This window comes from Strigops habroptila, chromosome 2 (genome assembly GCF_004027225.2).
Source record: "Strigops habroptila isolate Jane chromosome 2, bStrHab1.2.pri, whole genome shotgun sequence".
NCBI classification, from domain to species: Eukaryota; Metazoa; Chordata; class Aves; order Psittaciformes; family Psittacidae; genus Strigops; species Strigops habroptila.
The window spans coordinates 53,321,622-53,342,235 of NC_044278.2; the positions used below are offsets into that span (position 1 = coordinate 53,321,622).

At 40.5% G+C, this 20,614-nt stretch overlaps 1 long non-coding RNA gene across 1 annotated transcript; it reads right to left on the reverse strand.

The window, feature by feature from the left end:
* Nucleotides 1-1,064: 1,064 nt before the first annotated feature.
* LOC115604533 lies at nt 1,065-19,094 on the reverse strand. The gene is made up of 4 exons (XR_003990308.1): nt 18,724-19,094; nt 17,166-17,263; nt 13,746-13,855; nt 1,065-6,943 (listed from the first exon to the last, which is right to left on the reverse strand). It is a non-coding gene; the product is annotated as an uncharacterized LOC115604533 (long non-coding RNA).
* Nucleotides 19,095-20,614: the final 1,520 nt, after the last annotated feature.

Sequence of the window (20,614 nt, forward strand, 5' to 3'; positions counted from 1 at the left end):
CAAGACTGTGCTGAGTCTCTGGTGGAGAAGGAAGGGGCCTCCAGTCACACGATGGAAGCTGGCATTTGTGGAACCATGTCATGTGGCTGAGCTAGAGGTGGAGCTGCAGGTGGTGACTTGTGACATAGTGGTGGGACGTGGCAAGTCCATAACATGCGGGGTCCTTCAGTTTCCTCTTCAGTGCACCTCTTTTCAGAGAGCGGGCAATGCAGAGACAGACTAGGACACTAACTCTCTCCCTTTCTCTCCCACATCTCTTTAAGAAAGATCTTGAAGAGTCTCTATGTTTATGGTCACACTATATACTTATGGCTGCCTCTGGAATGGTGAACTTGAGGAGATCACCATTAGCATTGCTATAATTAAATGTATATTAACAAAAGGTGCTGCAAAAAGCATTATACACATGAATTTTGCTAGGAAGCTGTGGCTATGTAAAATATATACACGAACTGTTCGGTGACCCTGGAGCACACTGAGGTTATCAGGAAGCCACAGCTGGTGACGTTAGATTTCTAATCAGGAAACATCTTTAAGAATGTTGAAGATAACAGTGGAATTCTGCTGGGGGGAAGAAGGGCAACCTGTCATTGTACAGAGGTCACATAACTTGAATATGTAAAGAGAAGGTTGCAACAATCTGAACAGGCAGACCCTGAGTATTTAAGACTGTAATGAAAACCACTAGTTTGCACGTACTCTTGCGTCAGCACTGGGGGTGCAGAAATGTTCACTTGTTACCCTCCCTGTATTACTATATATATATATGTGTTATAACATCATTAGGGGGAACAAACAACCCATGCTTGTGTCTAACCTAGTGTCCTTCCTGAAGCCTTGTTGTAATTCAGCTACAACTGCCTGTCCTGTGTATAATATGAAGAAAACTATTTATAGCCAGGTAATTTTTCCTTGAGCTGAAGTAAACAGGCCTCAGAATTAGGTGACGACTTCATTATCTTTGCATTTGTCACTGTTGGCAGTTGTAGGACCTACCTGATAAAAAAAAATTAATGATGGCTTGTATGAGGAGTGAGGATGCATTGAAAAATTATCATGTTTAATTTGCTTTTCTTTTACAGAAAGTTATTGCACTCCACAGCCCTAAAGAGAAAATCATAGCAAGGAAACAGCCGTTAGTAAGTCTTTGTACAAATCACTTTAGTGGCCTGCTTGGTAAGGTTTTGGAAGAGTGATGGAGGGAGGAAATAACAGAATTTTGTACAGCAAAATCTTGTTACGAGAGAACTCCAGGACAAGATAATGATATTGTTCTTGGTTTCATAAATACAAAAGTTATGACTTTCCTGGCATGCACCACAAGGCCAGCGGTTAATAAGACATGCAGTCTTGTCTCAGGTGGAGCATAGAACCTGTAATAAGGGACTGGCAACCAAGCTAGCTGAGATGTCATGTTAACACTAATCCTAACTCCTCAGAGAGCACATAAAAAGCAAAAGGCACACAATCAGAGTTCTGTGCAAGCACTGTAATGAATGTATATTGACAAGGGAAGCAATGTTTTTTTTTTAATAAGAGCTTTTTTTTTATGCTATCCAAGAACAGCAGAGATGTAGCTAGACTGAGCTTAACACAGGTGAATGCTTCACTTGGGGAAAAAAGAGGTCTGCTCTACTAACATTTGTTATGGATGGGTCCAACTGACGGATATACAAATCCATCTGTATTCAGCCTTTGAATCTGGCATTATCATTTAATTCACTTTATAAGCAAAACCTGGCTCCAGGTAACAACTGGTATCCAAAAACCCCACAAGGCTTTTGATATCTAGACAGTAAGGAAATCACTGAAACTGGTCTTATTGACAATGATAAAGAGTGATTAACTGATTTCTTTGGGGAACTGCAATTCCAAGGAACAGGTCTCAGAAGAAATGAAGAACAGCAAATGTCTTTTGCTAATAGTATTTCCCTTCCTCTTCTTTCCCCTGCCCTGGTTTTTGAACCACCAGCAGCATTAGCTTCCCATTATGATGTTGATGAATCTTCCTTTTCAGTAGTACCTGGTTCATCTTCCTCTGACTCAAGCCAAAATCTAACCCAGTGTGAAAGTTTATGATGAAGCTGCAAAGTAGCAACTTAGCAGAGGAAGCTGACATCAACATGCAAAAAAGTGTATGTAGCAGTCCTGTTCATCTTTTCAGGGACATTTTTGAGTGGTAGCTGCCCTCATCCAACTCTTAACATTGGAGATTAAATGAAAAAAATAACAGTAGAAAAACCCACTTCCTCCATAATTCAGCCTCTGCTTTCCAAATTGTAACTGGCTTCATGCCGAAGACTCACAGTTCTTTCTTCCAAAATTAGCTTTTCCAGTCTTACAAACCACAACTGCTTCTGGCTGGAGTAAGGGTGAATTTTAAAAAATGGTTCTACTTCCAGTGGAAGAAAATGTACCTAGGCCACTGCAAACAATATAACTTACTACTCTAAGTGTCCTTATAGCTAATTGTTTGCTAAGTCTATCAGCAGTGTTTTCTTTCTCCCTTCTTTGTCTTTAGTTAAGAATACACAACAATACCTCCTTCCAACTGGCCTCACAGTTTATATTTCACATGAAAATATCTCAATTTTTCAGAGTATTCCTTTGGGCTATCAATGAGTTGGACAGACTGGTAAGTTTTTTAAAAATATAAATAAAGCTCTGAAATATAAATAAAGCTTTGAAATAAAACTTCCAGAATTACAGCCCTGCCAACTCTCCCAACTTCCTGTATCCTCATTCTTTTCTTCTTCTTTTGCAGCTACTGATAGCTCAAGACAGTGTTTTACAAGGAGAAACTGAGGCATAGAAATGCCGCAGATGTTAGACAAAATCATGGAGGGATCCAGGAACTGAAGTAGAAGGACAGTCCTGGCCTTTTAGCGTATGCCAGGACAGCAAAGGAACTGTGGGCCAACAAAAGGAAAAAATGCTTTCTACCAGAAATGGAGCATTTTTCTTACTGGCTTTTTAATATGCTGGAAACCAGAGAAGAAGCAGCACCGGTGATGGATCCCTTCTCTGACTTTTCTTATGATGCAGTCTGAAGACTAGTCAAAGGAAGTTGAACCAACATTTCTAACCTGCATTGCAAAGCTCTCATCAGTGTGCAGGAGGCTATCCTTTCATGGGAATACTCTCATTGCCATCTTTTGAAGTTTGGTGGGTTTTTTGCTACATATGATATGACTGAAGTTCCTTGTCTTGAGAAAAGAGAGCCCACATGCCTCCTGCAGGTGCAGCGTGAAGGCTTCTGCATCATTCTAGCTCTGACTCTCCATTTTATCCAGTGAAATTTTAAATAAGCGTTAGCAAAAGAGTTTGAGAAAACATCACATGAGCTTATCTCACTGGCCAGGATGCACTCCTGGGATATGCGTGTTGCGAGGAGGACATTTGAACTTAAGCTCTCTGTAGACCAAGTGACTCCAGGAAGAAGGGGTGCTACCTCACTCACTTCTTTCCCCTTTGAAAGCCTTTCTAGTTAAAGACAAAAAAAAATAATAGAGAAGATCTGCAGATTCCATGTAGAGTTAGGAACTTGCCTGCATCTCCCTGTAGACAAAGCTTATTTTATGTTTTTACTTTGAACATTGGCCTCTGTGGCACCACAAAATGCTTTATTCTCTCTGAAGCTCATTGAGAGAGCACAGGAAGCACTGAACATTAGGCCAAGTTCTCTGTGTGAATGGTTCCCTCCCTACAGTTCAATAGGCCATTTGTAAGAATATCTAATAAGGATATTCCTTTTCATGCCATTAATCAGCAAAAGCAAGAAAAGAAATGGTGTGTTTTGTGAGTTTTTATTACTGAGTCCTTTGTCAATGAATATGAGACTGAGGTGGTTTGGTCAGGCTTGGGTAGCGTCACAAATAACGGAACACAGCTATACATAATAGACATCTCCTGTTGTAGTGCCACACACAGTTGCCGTTCTCCTCTTCTTTGTAAAACGTAATTTCCACTGGTCCTTGATGCAAGACAGAAAAGGGATTCTTAGTCACTCACCGTGGGGAAGCATACAGATAAGGGCTGGGAACTGGCTAAATAAATTTTCAATGTGTTTTATCACATTTTCCTTTAGAACGATCCAAAGTTTTCATGCACTTACATTAATACTGACAAAGCAGCAAAAGACAGTGCACAACTTTTTCAGTGCAAAGCTTTGAGCATCTTTCTAACAGGAGAAAATGCTCATTTTTGGACTAACAGGATAAACACAGCTGAAAATTTAAAGTTTGTTTCAATCAGGCAAATTTTTGTAGTTTAAGACGACTGCAGTTTTTGCCTGCGTGAATAAGACAAAGGTTTTCAGTAATGTTAACCAAATTGTTAATGGTACTTTGGTAAGGTTACAAAATTACTGTCTCAAAAGTAAAGATATCCTAGGAGTGCATGTTTCTGCAGCTGTTAAACATAGACTTGTGCTTTTTGTGAATCTGCAGTGTGATGTAAGTCTTAAAGAGATTGTTTTTTTCCCCACTGGTCCTAGTGTATCAGTCTGCGCCCAGGAGGGACAGAGTTACTTCCCAAGCAGCTGTTTCCTTCTTTGTCATCCTGCTGTTCTGTAGGAAGCCTCTTGCCTTGTTTACTGGTCATTATCTCAGCCCAGCTTGCACAATATACTCTGTGTTCTCTGTGACTCCTTCTGTGTTCCCTGATACATGTGCTTCAGGAGACTGAGTGAATTCACTGACACATTGTTCCTGTGAGATGGGGAGATGGTGTCCTTCCCATTTGACCAAAGAGCAACTGAGATGCAGAGAACTCAGGGAAAACCCTTCCACTGTTTTGGAAAGTCGAGCCTGAAACCTCTGCAGCCTGATTTTTTGAGAGCACCTTATATTAGCAATTCAAAGAATAGCTCTTGGTTTTCAGCTGCAGTTTGCAAGAAGCAGGGCATTAATATTCACTTACAGATTTTGATGATAATTACAGGCATATACAATTTCAGACTCTGTGGAAATACTTTTTAAAAACAGCATTGTAATGGTGCATTGATACTTCAGTATCTCCAGTTGGCTCCACTAGAGCATAAAACAGGTATTATATGAAGAAAAAATTGCACCCTTTCTGCCACATATTTATAGAATTTTCTTTTTTTATGGTAGCACAGATAGAATGAATCTCTAAACTAATAACCAGACTGCGATCTTGAAGCTCCCCAACTCTAATGTGCCACATCACATTGTCTCAGGCTCTATCATGCTGATGATAGCTATTTCTCTTAGATCTCACCTCTCCTAGACACAGTCTAAATTATTTGACTCTCAAGAGACAGCAGTCTGGCTTACTGAAGTGAAAAAGAGGAAAAATACGCTGATCGAGTGCAATACACAGGCTGGAGCATCCATTATTTAAGCATATTTCAATTATTTTAAACATATCACTGCATTAGTCTTTGCTTTCAGTGGCTTGATCCTGAGAATCTGTTATACTGACTTTAACAGTTGAGAGCCAACCTTTGCACATGGGAGGGATTTTAGAACCACAGTTTTGTTCATGTGGGGTTTTTCTCCATTTGTGTGATTTCAAGGGCCTTGCTAGTATAACTGTGTGTACCTTTAACCCTGTTGTTTTTTGTTGTCATACTTCTTCCCATTTTGACCAAAGCCTCTGATGATTCCTAGTGGTTCCCAGTGTCAGGAGCTGCTAGTGGAAGTGTGTTTAAAAGATATTTATCAATTCCTTAAGAAATTACAAAGACTTGTCCTCGCTGGAAGCAAACAACTATGAAAAATCCATACCAGAATAGCCCACAATACCCTGCAGTCATCTGGGCAACGTGGACTTCTGGGCAGAGGGCCAGGAGTGAGGCACCTCACTATCATGAACCTGGTTGCAGACACATGGGTCAGCTCTCTGGAGCCCTAAAGATCCTGGCCAGGCCTTGAAACAACATTGGGTTTTTTCTGCTTTCGGTGAAACTCCGATGCTGTGTTGACAGTGAACTGAACTCCAAAGAAATCAATCTTGCATCCACCTTTCACTCTTTTATAATGGGATTCCCTTTCCAACACCATTTTTGCAAGATTACGGCAAACACTTGTCACAGTTGTTGCTTTCTGTTTTGTGTTCCTTTCTAGCCTCCAGAATACCACTGGGTGAAGTTATCTGCAAATAAAGATTCTGCCATTAATGACAGACTTTGTTTCCCTCCTTTTCTTCTCAATTGCTGTGTCCTATATTGCATAAAAGATAGAGCAGCCATTGGACATAACTGTTCAGTTCTGTTTTTTCAGAGCCTGCTAATGAAAGTAAGCCTAAAAAGTCTAGAGTTCTGGAGATCTTGCCGTACGTAGCCACATCTGGCCTCACAACTTTAATCATGAACACACTGCATTTTGTGAGCCATGAAGGGATCTTGCAGACTCCACTTTTCTGAGCGAAGGTTTTGGGTGCAGTAGTGGGTGTGTGGTGCCAGCACTGCACCCTGCAGCCCGCCTGTCCCTAGAAGCCACTTTACTTGGGCTATGTCCAGGGGCACCAGGAAATGCAGCCAAGTGTGCATGAGGATACACTTACAGTCCCACACATAGTCCTCGAGGTTATGCTCAAAATCCAGGCTGAACATAAAAATGCACATCCTTTTTTAATCCTTTTGGCTGGAAGTATGTGGCTCTGGCACGCTGCTTCAGAGCTAGGCATGCAGAGGGTGATAGAAAAGTGAAGGAGAAGGGATTCCTAGAAATATAACACCTTCATCACTGGGGAAGAAAAACCAACCTCCTGGGGCTGATGAAGTGCCAGAAACAAGAAACCAAGTAACGCTCTCTATTAATATTATCTTTCCAAAGAAAAGAAGACATACAATAGTGGCAGGAAACTTTTGGTAGTGAGTTGCTTTCCTTCCAGCTGTGGGATTGCAGCAACAAAAACGTAGCTCAGCAATACATGTTGCAGTTATGCCAGCGGCAAGATACTATTCAGAAGGGACCATCTGTAAATAAACAAAGATTAAAAAAAGAAAGAAGTCATCAGTGATCATGTGATGATGAGCAAAGATTATTCCAGACTGACCTTGGAAGCAGAACTTTCCAACCCCATTTGGTGTGGAAAGCACTGGGAATACTACTATTTTTTTTTTTTCCCCTTATTGCTGCTGAAGAAGAAAATTGTAATTTTGTCCTCATTTCACAACAAGTTTGGAGTAATTGGCTAGAAAAATGCATAAAGCCGAGGTGGAGGAGGATTTATTGCAGTGCTTTCAGTTATATCCTTAGAGAGTGCCATCTAGGGGTAACTCATTAAAACCTCGTCTCTCCTTAAAAATCAAACCGGAAAATGTTTCACTTCCGTGATGCTCCAGGATCCTGCTACAAATACTGAGCACACTGCTTGGAGTACATAGGGTGGCATTAAAACTACAGGAAAGGAGATTATCAAGAGATCACTACAGGATACAAAATAACTAAATTCAGAAAATCATTGTTCTCTCACCTCCACAAACCACCTGGTATTTACAGCCCATGCTGTCCAATAATTCAACTTATTGCCCAGCTCGTAAGAAAAACTATGAGCTTTAAAATCCTAATTCTTTAATGTGGTGATTAAATTGATTAAGACAATTAGTTTTCTTGGCTTGTTTCTCTGATAGGACAAAAAGGAAACGCGTAATTCTTACAAACACATGAGGACATTAGCAGCCATATTTACCTATAGTTTTGATTTATTTTGTTGCCTGTTCTAACTATCTCCTGTTCTAACTTTACATATTTTTAATCAATGTATATTTGGAGTAATATGATCAAGTTCATAATTACACTTCTGCCTAATGTTTCGTTTACTTGAATTGGTTTTAAGGAAGCCTGTTTTTTCTCCTGTCTTTCTGGAAATTGTGATAGGCAAGCAAATAAATTCTGAAGGTCTCGAGGCAGCTAATTATGTTGAGATACTTTGATGATGCTTAAATTTCTACCATTACTTAATTTCCTAAAAGAATCTTGCTAAAGAAAATTTCCATATTATTTTTCTTCTTTTAGAAAGACTTCTAAAATTCTTTCAAGAAACACTCAGAAGGGCCTGCGCATTCAGGAGCAGCTCTCCAGCCTTCAGGCATGAAGCCACATGCAGACAAGGTCCCCTTCTCCTGCAGGAAGCAACATTTGTTCCTTCCACCATGCCTGTCTCGCCTGTTCTTCTGGCATCTCTTTTTGGTCTAACATAGTCAAAAAATGTATCTTACACATGCTTGTCTTACAAGGCATTCCATAAAAAGGTCTATTTGAGTCTATTAGCCTTGCTGTATTCTCTCTAGCATATACATTTCCTGATTGCTTTGGGTCTGGAACAGTCTTCAGACTGTATATAGCTCTTAATCAGGTCACAGTTTGGTCTATGGCTACGTGCTGTTAAAGATACATATCTAGAAAACTTCATTATGCTCATGTCTCTAGTATCATTGTTACATCATTATATTCAGTTCTTTTCCTGAGAAGAGCTGCAATTGACCAGTGCTATGTTAAATTAGCCTATGATAGAAGAAGCTGGTCTCATTTTTCCTTGAACTGCACAGTGTTTTTTCTTTACAATATTGATTTCATAATTTAGAAATATTTGATGTTTACAAGTATTGATGGAAACAAAAACTGTTGGCAAATGTATCAATGTCCTTCTGTCATTCAGTAATCACTCCCATGAATTCATAGCACCCCTTTTACAAGCAATCTCCACTCTCTAAACCATATAATTTTAACAAAAGGATGAACAGACAGTTCCTTATTTTTGTAAGCATGATTTATAAAAGGGGGTGGTGGAAATAAATCATAATTACGGGACAGTGTGCTAAAAAACTTCCAATGTAGACCAGCGATACCAGGAAGAAAATGAGCTGGTAGATATTGTATAAATGGTTAACAATTATTTATTGTGTTCTTGTTCTGTCTAACATTTTTCACATTACTTGACTGGAAAACTCAAGGTGTTAATGATGCCAGCGGGTGAAATTCCTCCCACTTTCACCTCATTCCAGGTCAGTGTCAATATCCATTGATTTTTATAGGTCTCGTTCTCAGGTGGTGGCACATAACACATGCTTCAGTTTTGTGCATACCTAAGTACAGATAATAAGTAAGTATGCATGTTACTGAAGCCCAGAAATGGTAAAAGATTTTAGTTTTATTTCAAACTAAATAATAGTGGGTGAAACTGTGCTGTGATTTATTTTTTTCCCCTCAGTAGCTAGCCCTCTAATGCAAGCTTTCCTTCCTCCCATTTTCTGCTTTTAGTACAGGGGTGGTGTTATTTAGCAGGTGACTTTGTCTGCTCTACTCTGTGCTAGAATAGTAAAAATAGCCAAAAATTGCAATGATAACACAGCCATTTCCTACGTTTTTAAAGAACTGTACAAATATGAATGAATAGCATATGATTATCTTTTACAGCATCTACATTAGAAGAGAAATAAAAGCATAAAGAACTTTAGAAAGGTAACAATGAGTTTTGCAGGGCTTTTTATTTTGTTGTTCAAAGTATATTATACTATGTAGAACAGAACTAATATCTACTAAAAGCATATAAAAAAAGAGGAAGCTTAATTCTCCATACTGGATACAGCTGAAATAATTATTTAATATTGTTGTTAATATTCTTTAATTGTTGCCTGGCCAACAACCTTTTTGCTTCGTGTTTCTTTTGTCTTGGAAGCATTCAAGCTCTGATGCACCTATTTACAGTTGCAGGACACTTCTCACCTATGAGCACTAAATTGCAATTAAGCAGTGTTTTAACCTGAATAATATATAACGGAAGAATACTGCATGCTGGTAAGCCCTCTTCTCCCTAAAGTATATTAAGTTAAAACGCCAAGACAGGAAATTGTATTAGCCATACACCTCTCCACCTGCCAGTAGCTGCTCTGAGTGGAAATTAAGTAATGTGAAAAACCTGAACTGGAGCAAATCCCATCCTGAGAGGGAGACTGGTACACAGGCATCCTTGCCCCTTTCTAATTAGCAACAGCACTCACTGTGCCTGTGCTCAATTAGCCCTTTGTAATTGTAATTTCATTCTAACCCCATTTTTGATCTTATATAATGTCTCAAGACGGCTAAACTTCTTTTCCTCCTGTCAGAAGGGAGTTCCTAGCAGGGAGCTGGGGTGCTCCCCCCACACTGACCTCCTCTTGCAGCCGCTGTGCCTGCTATGTGAAAATGTATGTTTCACCCTTCAGCTAGATCTAATTTAGAAATCTTTGAGCTCTTAATGATTTCCTATAGTTTGGCCTAATTGAATCTAAATGCTTTTTGCATCAAAACTAGAGTGCCCATCTGGGCTGAAGCTAAAAACCTCTCACCCTGAAACACAATCCCAGAAAAAAGAGCTCTCCTCTGTGTTGACAGTTGCCATCTACTGCATCAAAACCACAGCGATCTTCTGTGTCACAAAAATAGTGTGGTGAAGACCAAAGTCTTCTGCAGAATTGAATTACCACCAACATTTGCAGCAGCTGATCCGTGCAGTGAAGCTGCTGCAGCCTGAGGGACCTCCCTCTCCAAGAAGGGAGGCATGACTGCAGGAGCTGCATGAGGCAAAGGAGCTCTGCCGCTGCTGAGGAATGTGCCTCTTGGGGCAAGGCCCACAGAGCTCCCTGCGCTCGGTGACTTGAGATGCTGAGTATGACTGATCAGCAGGTCAAAAGATCCATCTGCAGCAGGTGCATTGGGGCATGGAGCAGGGAAGAAACCACTGCTGAGAGTTGTATCTCGTCTCAGGGGGTTGGGGAATGCAACTCAGTCAACTGGGTGAGTGCTCTGCTGAGAAAGAGACATAGAATCATAGAATCACAGAATGGTGTGGGTTGGAAGGGACCTTAAAGATCATCCAGTTCAAACCCCCTGCTATGGGCAGGGACACTTTCCACTAGACCAGGTTGCTCAAAGCCCTGTCCAACCTGGCCTTGAACACTGCCAGGGATGGGGCAGCCACAACTTCTCCGGGCAAACTGTTCCACGATGGCAGACTCAGACAAACCGGCCTGGGCTCCCCTGTCTCTTTCTTCCAGTGGTGTTTGCTGTTGGCTTTCCTCTAAATCCATTAAAGCCCATTAGTTTTCCTAAGACATTCTCACCTTGCAGGCTTCTACAGTAAAGTACTTAATCCAGGGTCTCCATTCTCAGTCTCTCCCTCCTCAATTCTCTCCCCACCTCAATTCTGCTGTTCTCTTTAATGTTCAGGCAGGAACAAGAAATATTTGCATCATGTCTGTATTCAGAAGCTTCTTCTAAGCACACCATACAAGTACTGCACAGGGCAGTATCTCTTACTGATCTATTAATAATCCTGACAGTAACATTAGTAAGTAACTATCAAGCACAACTACAGAATATGAACTCATGATCTTATCCCAAGGTAAGAATGATACGAATAACAGTATGAGTGAGTAATATCTTACAATCATCTAGCTACCAAAATTATATCCTCACAAAACTAGGCAGACTTGTTGCTTTTATTTCAAAAAGACTGTCTAATTAAGAGCACTCCTGATGTGTCTAGGAAGTTAGAAGAGTTAGGCAATTGCTGTCATACATTCAATGTAAATCAGACTGTTAGGCGCTAATATTTACATTCCACAATTTCTGGCTTGCTGTGTTGTACTCCCAAAGTAAATATCATTGCAGTATAGGAAGTTTTTTACAAAAGAAAAGCTCAGGAAAGCTATTCCATCATTTCTATTTTCATCAAGGTGAAAAACATGCTCTTGCAATCATCTTACTGGGCTCAATCCTAGGCTCCATTAGCAGGAGAATTTTCCATTTAAGTAAGTGCAGATGTTGCTTTTGTAAGAGAATTCAGTATTCTGTAGCAACACCTCATCTTGCTATCAGTAAAGTCAGTGGGAGACATGCTTCTGAAGGTAATGATAGTAAAATGAGATCTTTGGTGATGTTCCCAGTGCTACACCAGCAGGAAAAGAAGCATCAGTTTCAGAGGTCATGGAGGTTCCCATCAAAGAATTGATTTGCTTCTGGTAAAAAACCAAATGGGAGTGGGCCTGAAATTTAACAAACTTCAAAGTAACCTGCACTGCAGCATGGGAAGAACATCAGACCTTATGCATTTTAGTAATCTTCACGAGGATAAATCACCAGATTGATTCACTGACTTCAGCGTTCCATTAACATCAATATGCATGCAACACAGCACCTTAAATTGCTGATTGAAAAAAAAAAAAAGGTAAAATTCAAAATTCCCTGTCTTCCCTAGAAATGCCACAGAAACTAATGAAACCTTTTGTTCTAAATGAAAGATGTTTCGTTTTTCCAGGCAGCAATATTCTTTTCAACTTTTAATTTGGCAGGAAGCAGAAGAATCCTCAGTTTTATCCAATATGATTTAATTTTTGACTGATTTGTTTGCACTTTCCTACTTTGAACTTCTTCATACATACTAAGCAATGCTCTTAGGGAACCTTCTGAAATATACTGGAATCCAGTTTGGCAGTTAGAGACAGCATATAGCTCAAAAACCATCTCTTCAGTTAGTATGTAGAACTGTCTTCCGCCTGGTATCACGTACAAAAGCCATTGGAGCTCTCCCTAGAGATGTTCACAGTGTGCAGTTAAGAAAGGGTAGTCCACAGATCTCACCAACTCTTCTGCATATTTCAAACTTACAATATGGTCTCTGGACTTAAGCCAGGGAAATAATTTAATTTCTCATGGCAGGCAATTTTTATCTTCGGCATAGTGGATACTCCCCAAATAATTAAAAAGATCAGCCTACAAAGCTATTGGCTTAGGAGAAATAAGAACTTAATTAACAGAGGTGTGTTTCAGTAATGTTACTTTTAATCTGTTTAATCACAAAATTCTTCCAATTCTAAGTTTATGCAAAGAACATACAATATTTATCTGAGCAGATACACAATTCCAAACATGTGCCTTTTCCATAAATAATTGGCAGAGTTGTTCATAGTTTGTTGCAGACATTCCCAAATGCTTATAAATTTTATTGTAAGATTGGATGCTTTTGTAAAATTGATCAACACAAAAGAAATGTTCACATTTTATTCTTCAGTTTAAAGTGTCACTTGTTTATCAAGGTTCAATCTTCATACATTCTGAATCCAGGAGCTGAATACCAAGGTTAAGAATGTAATAATAACAATTGCTTTCAGGGTTCATGACTGCTTATTGCCAAGCAGCCCTTTACTGCCTCGCCCTGCGTCAGGGCACAGAGGTGACCGTCACACTGGGCTGGCCATTAAGGCCACATCAGGGCTGGTCACATTAAGCACACCTTGGGAACATTTCAAGACATTGCTTAGGTTATTAAATGTTTAAAATGTTTGAGGGCACAGTTTTAGCCTTATCAGGTGCCCAAGGAATTTGCAGTCATGGTTCAGGGGTCAGCACTGCCACAGATCAGTCCAAATACATGGGTGCATTTAACCACCCTGCTGTCAGTGCCTGAATGCTCAGTGGGTGCAAGCAGGCGTTCAGTGCCTCTGCCAGGGAATAACCCCCAGCATATTTAACTTACTAGCATAGGCAAAGCTTCAGGGGCAGCAGTACAGCTAAACTAACAGTCACGTCAATCAACAGGGGATGAACAATTCATAGAAGATGAAGGAAGTAGTGTAATCTGTACAACTCAGTTGACTTCACACATGTATTCATCTCCTCTTTCTTAAGTAACAATTACAGCATTTACTGATTTTAGACACTTGGTAGAACAAAAGCAGGTAAAAAGATCAGAGCAACTTAAACCATCTTTTCTTTGAGACTTGTGAAAAACTGTACCTTTGAATTGCTGCTGATTCCCATTTTTCAGTTGCTGCCAGTCTCTTGCAGCACAACTCCAAAAGACTGCTACCACATCAATGATGCATAGGCCAGGAAGCGATACACTACTGTGGGGAAAAACAAACACTGAGGGAAGGAATAGCTGGGGCGGGGGAGGGGAGGGAAACATTAAAATGCATGTAAAGCAAGGCGTACAACACAGCACAAATCAGCTACATTGAAGTATGAGCTATGACAGGAATCACACGAAAAGAGTTCTGCATCATCTGCCACTTCTAATGTATGCCCTATGGGACTCCAGCTGGAGCTCCGAATCAGGATCTTACTGCAGTCAACCACACTTGCCTTTCCCACAAAAATCTCTCTCCGCTTTCCTCGTGAGGGAAACGCCACAGGTAAATCAGGATGAGAGCTCCACTGGGTCTTGGGGAACCTGTGGGCCAGGGCAAAGGGATCAGCCTGACCACAGTCCCTCATGGACCAGCTGCCACTGACAGTAGGATTCATGGGATTGGGAGGTGGAACAACTGAGAAGTAAATCTCAGCATATTTTCCTCAGCATCCCTTCTCTGCAAACTTCTCAAGGCTTTTTCCCTTTCAGGCAGAGACCACTTTATCCCCTGGCTTCTCTGTTATACCCAATTGGAAGTCAGCCACCTGAAATGGTCATGCTGTTCTTCCAAGCGTATATGGCAGTCTGGTGTAGGTATTCGGAGTGTGATTCATCAGATCAAGGGTGGACGTATACATCTGAACTAGGTGTCTAGACTCCATTTGTCATTTGCTGGAACAGATACTTCTACCAAGTGACTCATGCTAAAGTTGCTTTCTGAAATTAATGGTATGCTAGAAAGTGCCCATTTGCCTCCATTAATTGCAAACGGAGTTCAGATGTGCTTCAGACATCTGAACTCTGCATAGAAGTGCAGCAGACAATCTGCTGCACAAGAGGTGCCGGACTGCTCAAACTTGGTCTGTTGGTAGAAGTAGATGTCAGTTTACTCATTTCTAGGGATCAGGTACGCCTCCTTGCCAAGCAGAAAGCTCATGGTCCCTGCATCCTTTTACTTCCTCACAGCTTTTAGGTTTGGAAAGGCTGAGCCAAGCAGCCACCCCCAGCCACAGGGAAGAAGCAATTGTGGGCACTAGTGTTCTGGGAGACTCCCAGCCTCAGGTTTCTTCTTCACCACAGTAGAAGTGCAAGCATGACCATATGTGTCATTTTTGAGTTTCCCAGACCAGTACAAATTTGCAGACACATAAGGAACACCTTCAGAGCAAAACCTTATTTATCCACTTAGCCATGGGTACAAACCACAAGATTTATCAGGGATGTAAAAAGCACCCTGCTGGATCCCCCCAGTGGTCCCTCCAACCAGTATCCTGACTTCAGCAGTGGCAGCAGAATATCTTATGTAGGTAGAGAATGTAAGCCTACAATTTTCCACCATCTGTTTTCTCACATACATCCCTAGAATGGAGTGATTTCAGAAATTGGAACTTTCCGGAAAGTGGCTTCCTTACCTTTTCTGCCCAGACCTCCAGGGATTTTATTGGAGTGCTTGTTTTCTGGTTGAATTGAGGCAGTTTACCAGGGCTTCTACTACAATATTTGTAACAATATCAATACAATAATACTACTACTACTGTATGAGTCCTGGAATACCTATATGGTATTTAAAATAACAGAAGTGTCTAGATATGACACTTTTACCTGACCGCCAGCCATTCACTGCAACCTTGAATACAGAGCATCTGACTCAGCTGCTCACTCTCTACATCAGGAGAAACTGTCTGCCTACTGATAGCGTTTTTTGTCTTTTTCCTTAGATACCTGTCAGTGCCCACAGCCCTCTTTCTAGCCTGGCATCCTCTGTTGGCTTATGTTTAGACTTTGAAGAGCAAATTGTTCTTAGTCTGCCAAGTATCAGAAAGGGTATGTTTTCCAACAAGCAGCATCCTTATTGCCTTTTCAAGGACTCATGTTGCTTTGCTTTTCTTGCTGGCCCTGCTACATCTTCCATTGGATTTAACTCTCTGTGATGAGGCAAAATAATACCTCATCAGTAATGTGTGTGTGATATTAAAAATATTACACATAATTGCCTTGTTTGTTATAGTTTGCAAGTCTAATGGTGTTCTACATCACGTTCCTCAGGTCTTGGATGCTAAAGGGTCTTGGTTAATGTAAGAATCTCAGCCTTCACTGCACAAAGGAGGTATTTCTACCCATCCTTGTTGCAATGAAAAGCTTGAAAACATTATTTTGGTAAAAATAAAAATGGGAAAATCTGGAAACAATTTAATATAAAAGGCGGCTGAGGATTTTTGTGATTATACATCACTTTGGTGGGGGCAGGGAGGAAGGGACACTCATTAATTATTTCTGAATGTTTGCAGGTGGCAATATTAACTGTGGATATTTCATTTTTGGGAATGCTTTGTCACCAATGTCCTCAGAACAGTAATAATATTATTCTCCCATTAGTTTGAGTGACTATGAGTAGTCCTATGGTCTAATAATACTCTCTCTGCAGGTTTGGACCCTGATCTTGCAAGCTGTATTTTCTACCCATGGAAAGTGCTGCAGTGATATGCAGTAGTGGTATGCAGAAGTAAGAAACCCTGGCTGTGCAAGATAATAGATCTTGCAGCTAAGCAAACTGAGTGCAAAAATGGGGAGACTATCTATATTAACTTTGCCTTTACAAGAAATCACACTATGTTCAAACTCTGAGATATTAAAATAGAAGACAGTGTAATACAGAATTCCTGTTCACCAATTGTCCTTTACTCCAAAAGTCAAAGGATGTACCTCTTCTCGAACCCTCCCTCCTTAAGACACGCAGTACAGAAATAAAAAGAGGAGTTTTAATGGCAAATCTGAAAGGTTGATACCTTCCTTTCGGTCCCATTAGGTGGAGCTCTCAGACAACAAGAAATGACCAAAACACCAACCCAGCAGGCACCCTCAGGAATTATTAGTACTGTACTATGCGGGTATTTTTCCCTGCTGAGAGCCCTCTCCTCTTGATAGAATTCATTTGTATCCAACTAGAAAGCTTATTACATGCTTTCAAAACTACTATTACTCAGCAACCCGGCTGTACAAGGTTTGCATTAGCTTAACACATTACCAAGAGATAAAGCTGCAAACTTTGGAGGTAGCTGAATGCTGCATCACTGGGGTCAGCATAAATAACCAGACCAACAGAGAAATGGTTATGGAGATAGAGACGCAGAGCAGGTAAAGAATTTAAGAGCAATACATAAATCAGAAAGTTCCAGCAAGTGCTTGACCTTGTCTCCAGTAATGATAAAAAGTCCACTGACATTAATGGCGCAGGATTCAGCTGAAAAATTGGCCATGCAGACACAAAGGTATAATACAAACGGAAATGTGAAAATGTTTGTAACCTGATTTTCTGATGTTTTCCAGTTCCAGTTTCTACTCTTGTTTTGATTTTGTACTTCATGTATAGACTTAGAAAGTTTTGGGGTAGCTCTCCCAACACCTACACAAAGGGAAGGATGAAGATTACCCTGTGTGAAGTACTGAGCAAGCAATGGACAGAATGGTGGGTACATATTTCCAAGGCTATTGGCTCTTGCACTAATTATTCATTATGTGTGGTAACTCAGCAGTGTCAATGCTTTTGCTAAATAAGCGTCTGTGGTTGGCAAAATGGAAAAGAGAAAACAATGTAATATAGACAATTATCAGAATTACAGATATTAGCAGAGATTGTCCAGATATATATGGAAGGAAAAAGTCTGAACTAGTTCCTGTTAGACTACACTGTGTTTAAGATAAATGATTGACATAATTTAATCAATTTGACTGTGATTAAAGCCTGCTAGTTTTATCTTTATGATAGCAAATAAGACACTTCTGTAATTGACCATTTCAGTCAAGCTTAGCATATCTCCTAGATTCATTGTTGATACAAAAATCTGATCATTTCAAGACCACTGAGATCTGATACTGGAAGGTCAGTTTTATTTTATGTTTGAATATAATCTGTCTAGTTCCAGGTTTTGCAGCAAAACCTTTTGCAGATACTTGAACACTCTGAAAATCTGTTCCATTTTCACTTTTTAAAATCTGTATTCCTTTGTGCCCAAAGGGGCTATTTAGCCCCTTTTGCTAAAATAAATAATATGCAGTGTCTGTGAAACATGAGAACTAGCAATTTCATGTCTGTGTTGAAATCAGTTTGCCTCATTGTTTGACAAGCTTTAATTTTACACACTACCTAGATTTGCTTCACCAACATAAAAAGAAAACTTCTACTAGTCTGGACTGCTGCAATGTGAGAAGAGTGTCTGGCCCCAACATTGAAGGTTTCCTCCACTCTTCCATATTCTTCTGCTCTGCACATTTCCCCAGAGGAATGATTTGTGATCAGGATGAACTTTTAAGCTTTTAGTTTTTCCCACCCCAAACCTGCTGCTGGCATAAGAAAGGTGTCACAGGCCAGAATCTGACCTTTCCTTCTTGACCCTGACACAATGGACCAGGACTGCTCTGGTCATACTGGGCAACATGCACTGGTTCTAGTGGCTGCAGCTGTAGCTTCCACAACCTGTTACAGATGCAGAGAGCATAAAACGCCAGAATTTCAGGAGCTCATCTAATTTCTAACTTCCCCTCACCTGCCTTCAGGATGGCCTTAATGACTACACATTGTGGTATTGATCAGCTCCATTCTCTGTCACATATGGTCACTCATAACCTCTATTGTACTTATCCTGAGACCCTTAACTCTAATGGAGGCAGTTGTTATCCCTATTTTCACTTTCAGGATAAGTATCTTCTTTAGCGCTATCCAGGGAGCCCACAGCAGAGTAGAAAACTGAACCTGATTCTGGTGCACCCTAGCTTTGCCCATAGTTCAAGGTGACATTAACAAAGAGATGACCGTAGGTGTGATTTAAGCTTCAAGAGACAGAATGAAGGTTATGGCAGTCTTACCCTGTTTGCCTGGATACCAGAGAGAAGCAAGCAGGAGAAGGGTCAAGATGGTGGAAAGCTGAAGCACTTGGTGCCACACAGAGAGCCTTCGATAAAGTCCTGTAGGCAAAGAACATAGCTGGTAAGATTCACCTGACTAGGCATGACAGAACCATCATGCTAATTTTCCTAGTGTAAAGCAAAACGCTCTCTCCAAATCTGAAATTTCTCCACTGAGAGCTTGTTTTTAGGAGATGAGTGGTTTTCGCTGGAAGTTTTTCCAGCAGAAAATTCCCCTCCAGATTCCCAGTGTCCATGCACCCGAACAGGTGAGAACGTTCTCTTATCCATGATTCAGTATTTAGCTACAGTGTGGTTAAAAGACAGAAAGTCAATCTTAACTACTGAGATTTCCATGAAGTTAAATTAAAAGTGTCAAGCTATTGTGATTACCTTTGTCAAAATACAGGTGACAAGCTCTGCTGTGCAGCAAAATGTGCTTGTTTCACAAAACGCTGGCAAGGAACAGCAGGATACTGCTCCTCTGGAGGCTGCAGCTACATGAACCTTCTGGCTGTATTTCCTCAGCTTGCATCTGACCCAGGCACCCAGAGCTGAGCCACCTCATAGAAAGAGAGAGCCTGAGAAGACAGCCAGTGCAGGTGCTCAGGCTCAGAAGGAAAACTGTGATCTTGATGAGAAAAATAAAAGCATTCACACAGCCAAAATCCCAATCTGCTATTGATTGTGCTGCACCACTCCCTTTCTTTCATCCACCTGATTTGGACATGGTACTTTGAAGAGAACATAAATACACTTCTCTTGACTTCTTTATCTATCCTTTTGGAAAAGTGCTCAGTGCTCTTGTACTGTGTATCCTAATATGGTTTCTTTTTGAATATCTATTTCAGAAAACACACCCCTACTGCAGCACAGTGCAGCCTATAGCAATGAAGAGGAATAATAACAAAATCCTTAAAGACAGATCAGGCGTTCTGAGTGCTATGCTTGGGTCAAACTTGAATCTGAAGGGCTTCTATATATAATAAAAAAAAATATTTTCTCTCAGTCTTACAATGGGTTATATGATACTGGAAATTTCTGCTAGTTGTTATGTGAAATTATTAATATTAATTAACTGAAATAATTATACTTCTTAAAACCAAACTTTTATTTGCTCCAAATAAATTCAGCCTCCTATTTACTAACAGTCTCCTATTAAGCTTTATTAAGACCTCATCCTGACAATGGCTGCGCATCTGCTATTAAACACAGGTGCTTTGCAAGGACCCTGAGATGCCATGATAAGCAAAGCTTCCCAGCCCAGTTACATGCTTCACTCAGGACTCATCTGTTCAAAACCTGGTAACCGGCACATTTGTTTAAACAAGTGGCTCTGCCACGACCAGCCCTGACCTACTTTCCCCAATGCTTTATTTGTTGCACACACGTTTCAGCTTTTCTCCAACTATTCTCAAACACGGGCTGCCTTTTGCTGTTAGCAAAACGCTCAAAACAACAGGGACCCTGATGAGGGAACACCAACACCACTCTGCCACACAGAGCAGAAAGTACCATGTATTGTCAGCACCCAGCATAACCAGAGGTAGTTATCTGCTCCTCAAGTGAGCTTGGGATTAATTTCTCTTAGCTGGCCAGTTTGACTTCTTATTGCAGAGAAACAGAGCAGCAAGTCAAACATAAACACACAACTCTTGCAAAATGAAGAAATCTATAGAAGAAAATAAAAATGTGATTAAAGGGTAACTGTTTAACAGTGACCGTGTCTAACCTCTCTTCACCATTAGAAAGAGATAGATGGAAGGCAAAACTAGATCACTCCATGCAGAAAACACCTCTCAATCTTTTCAACAGAACCACAGTAGAGCTTTCTGTTGGTCATATCGATCTC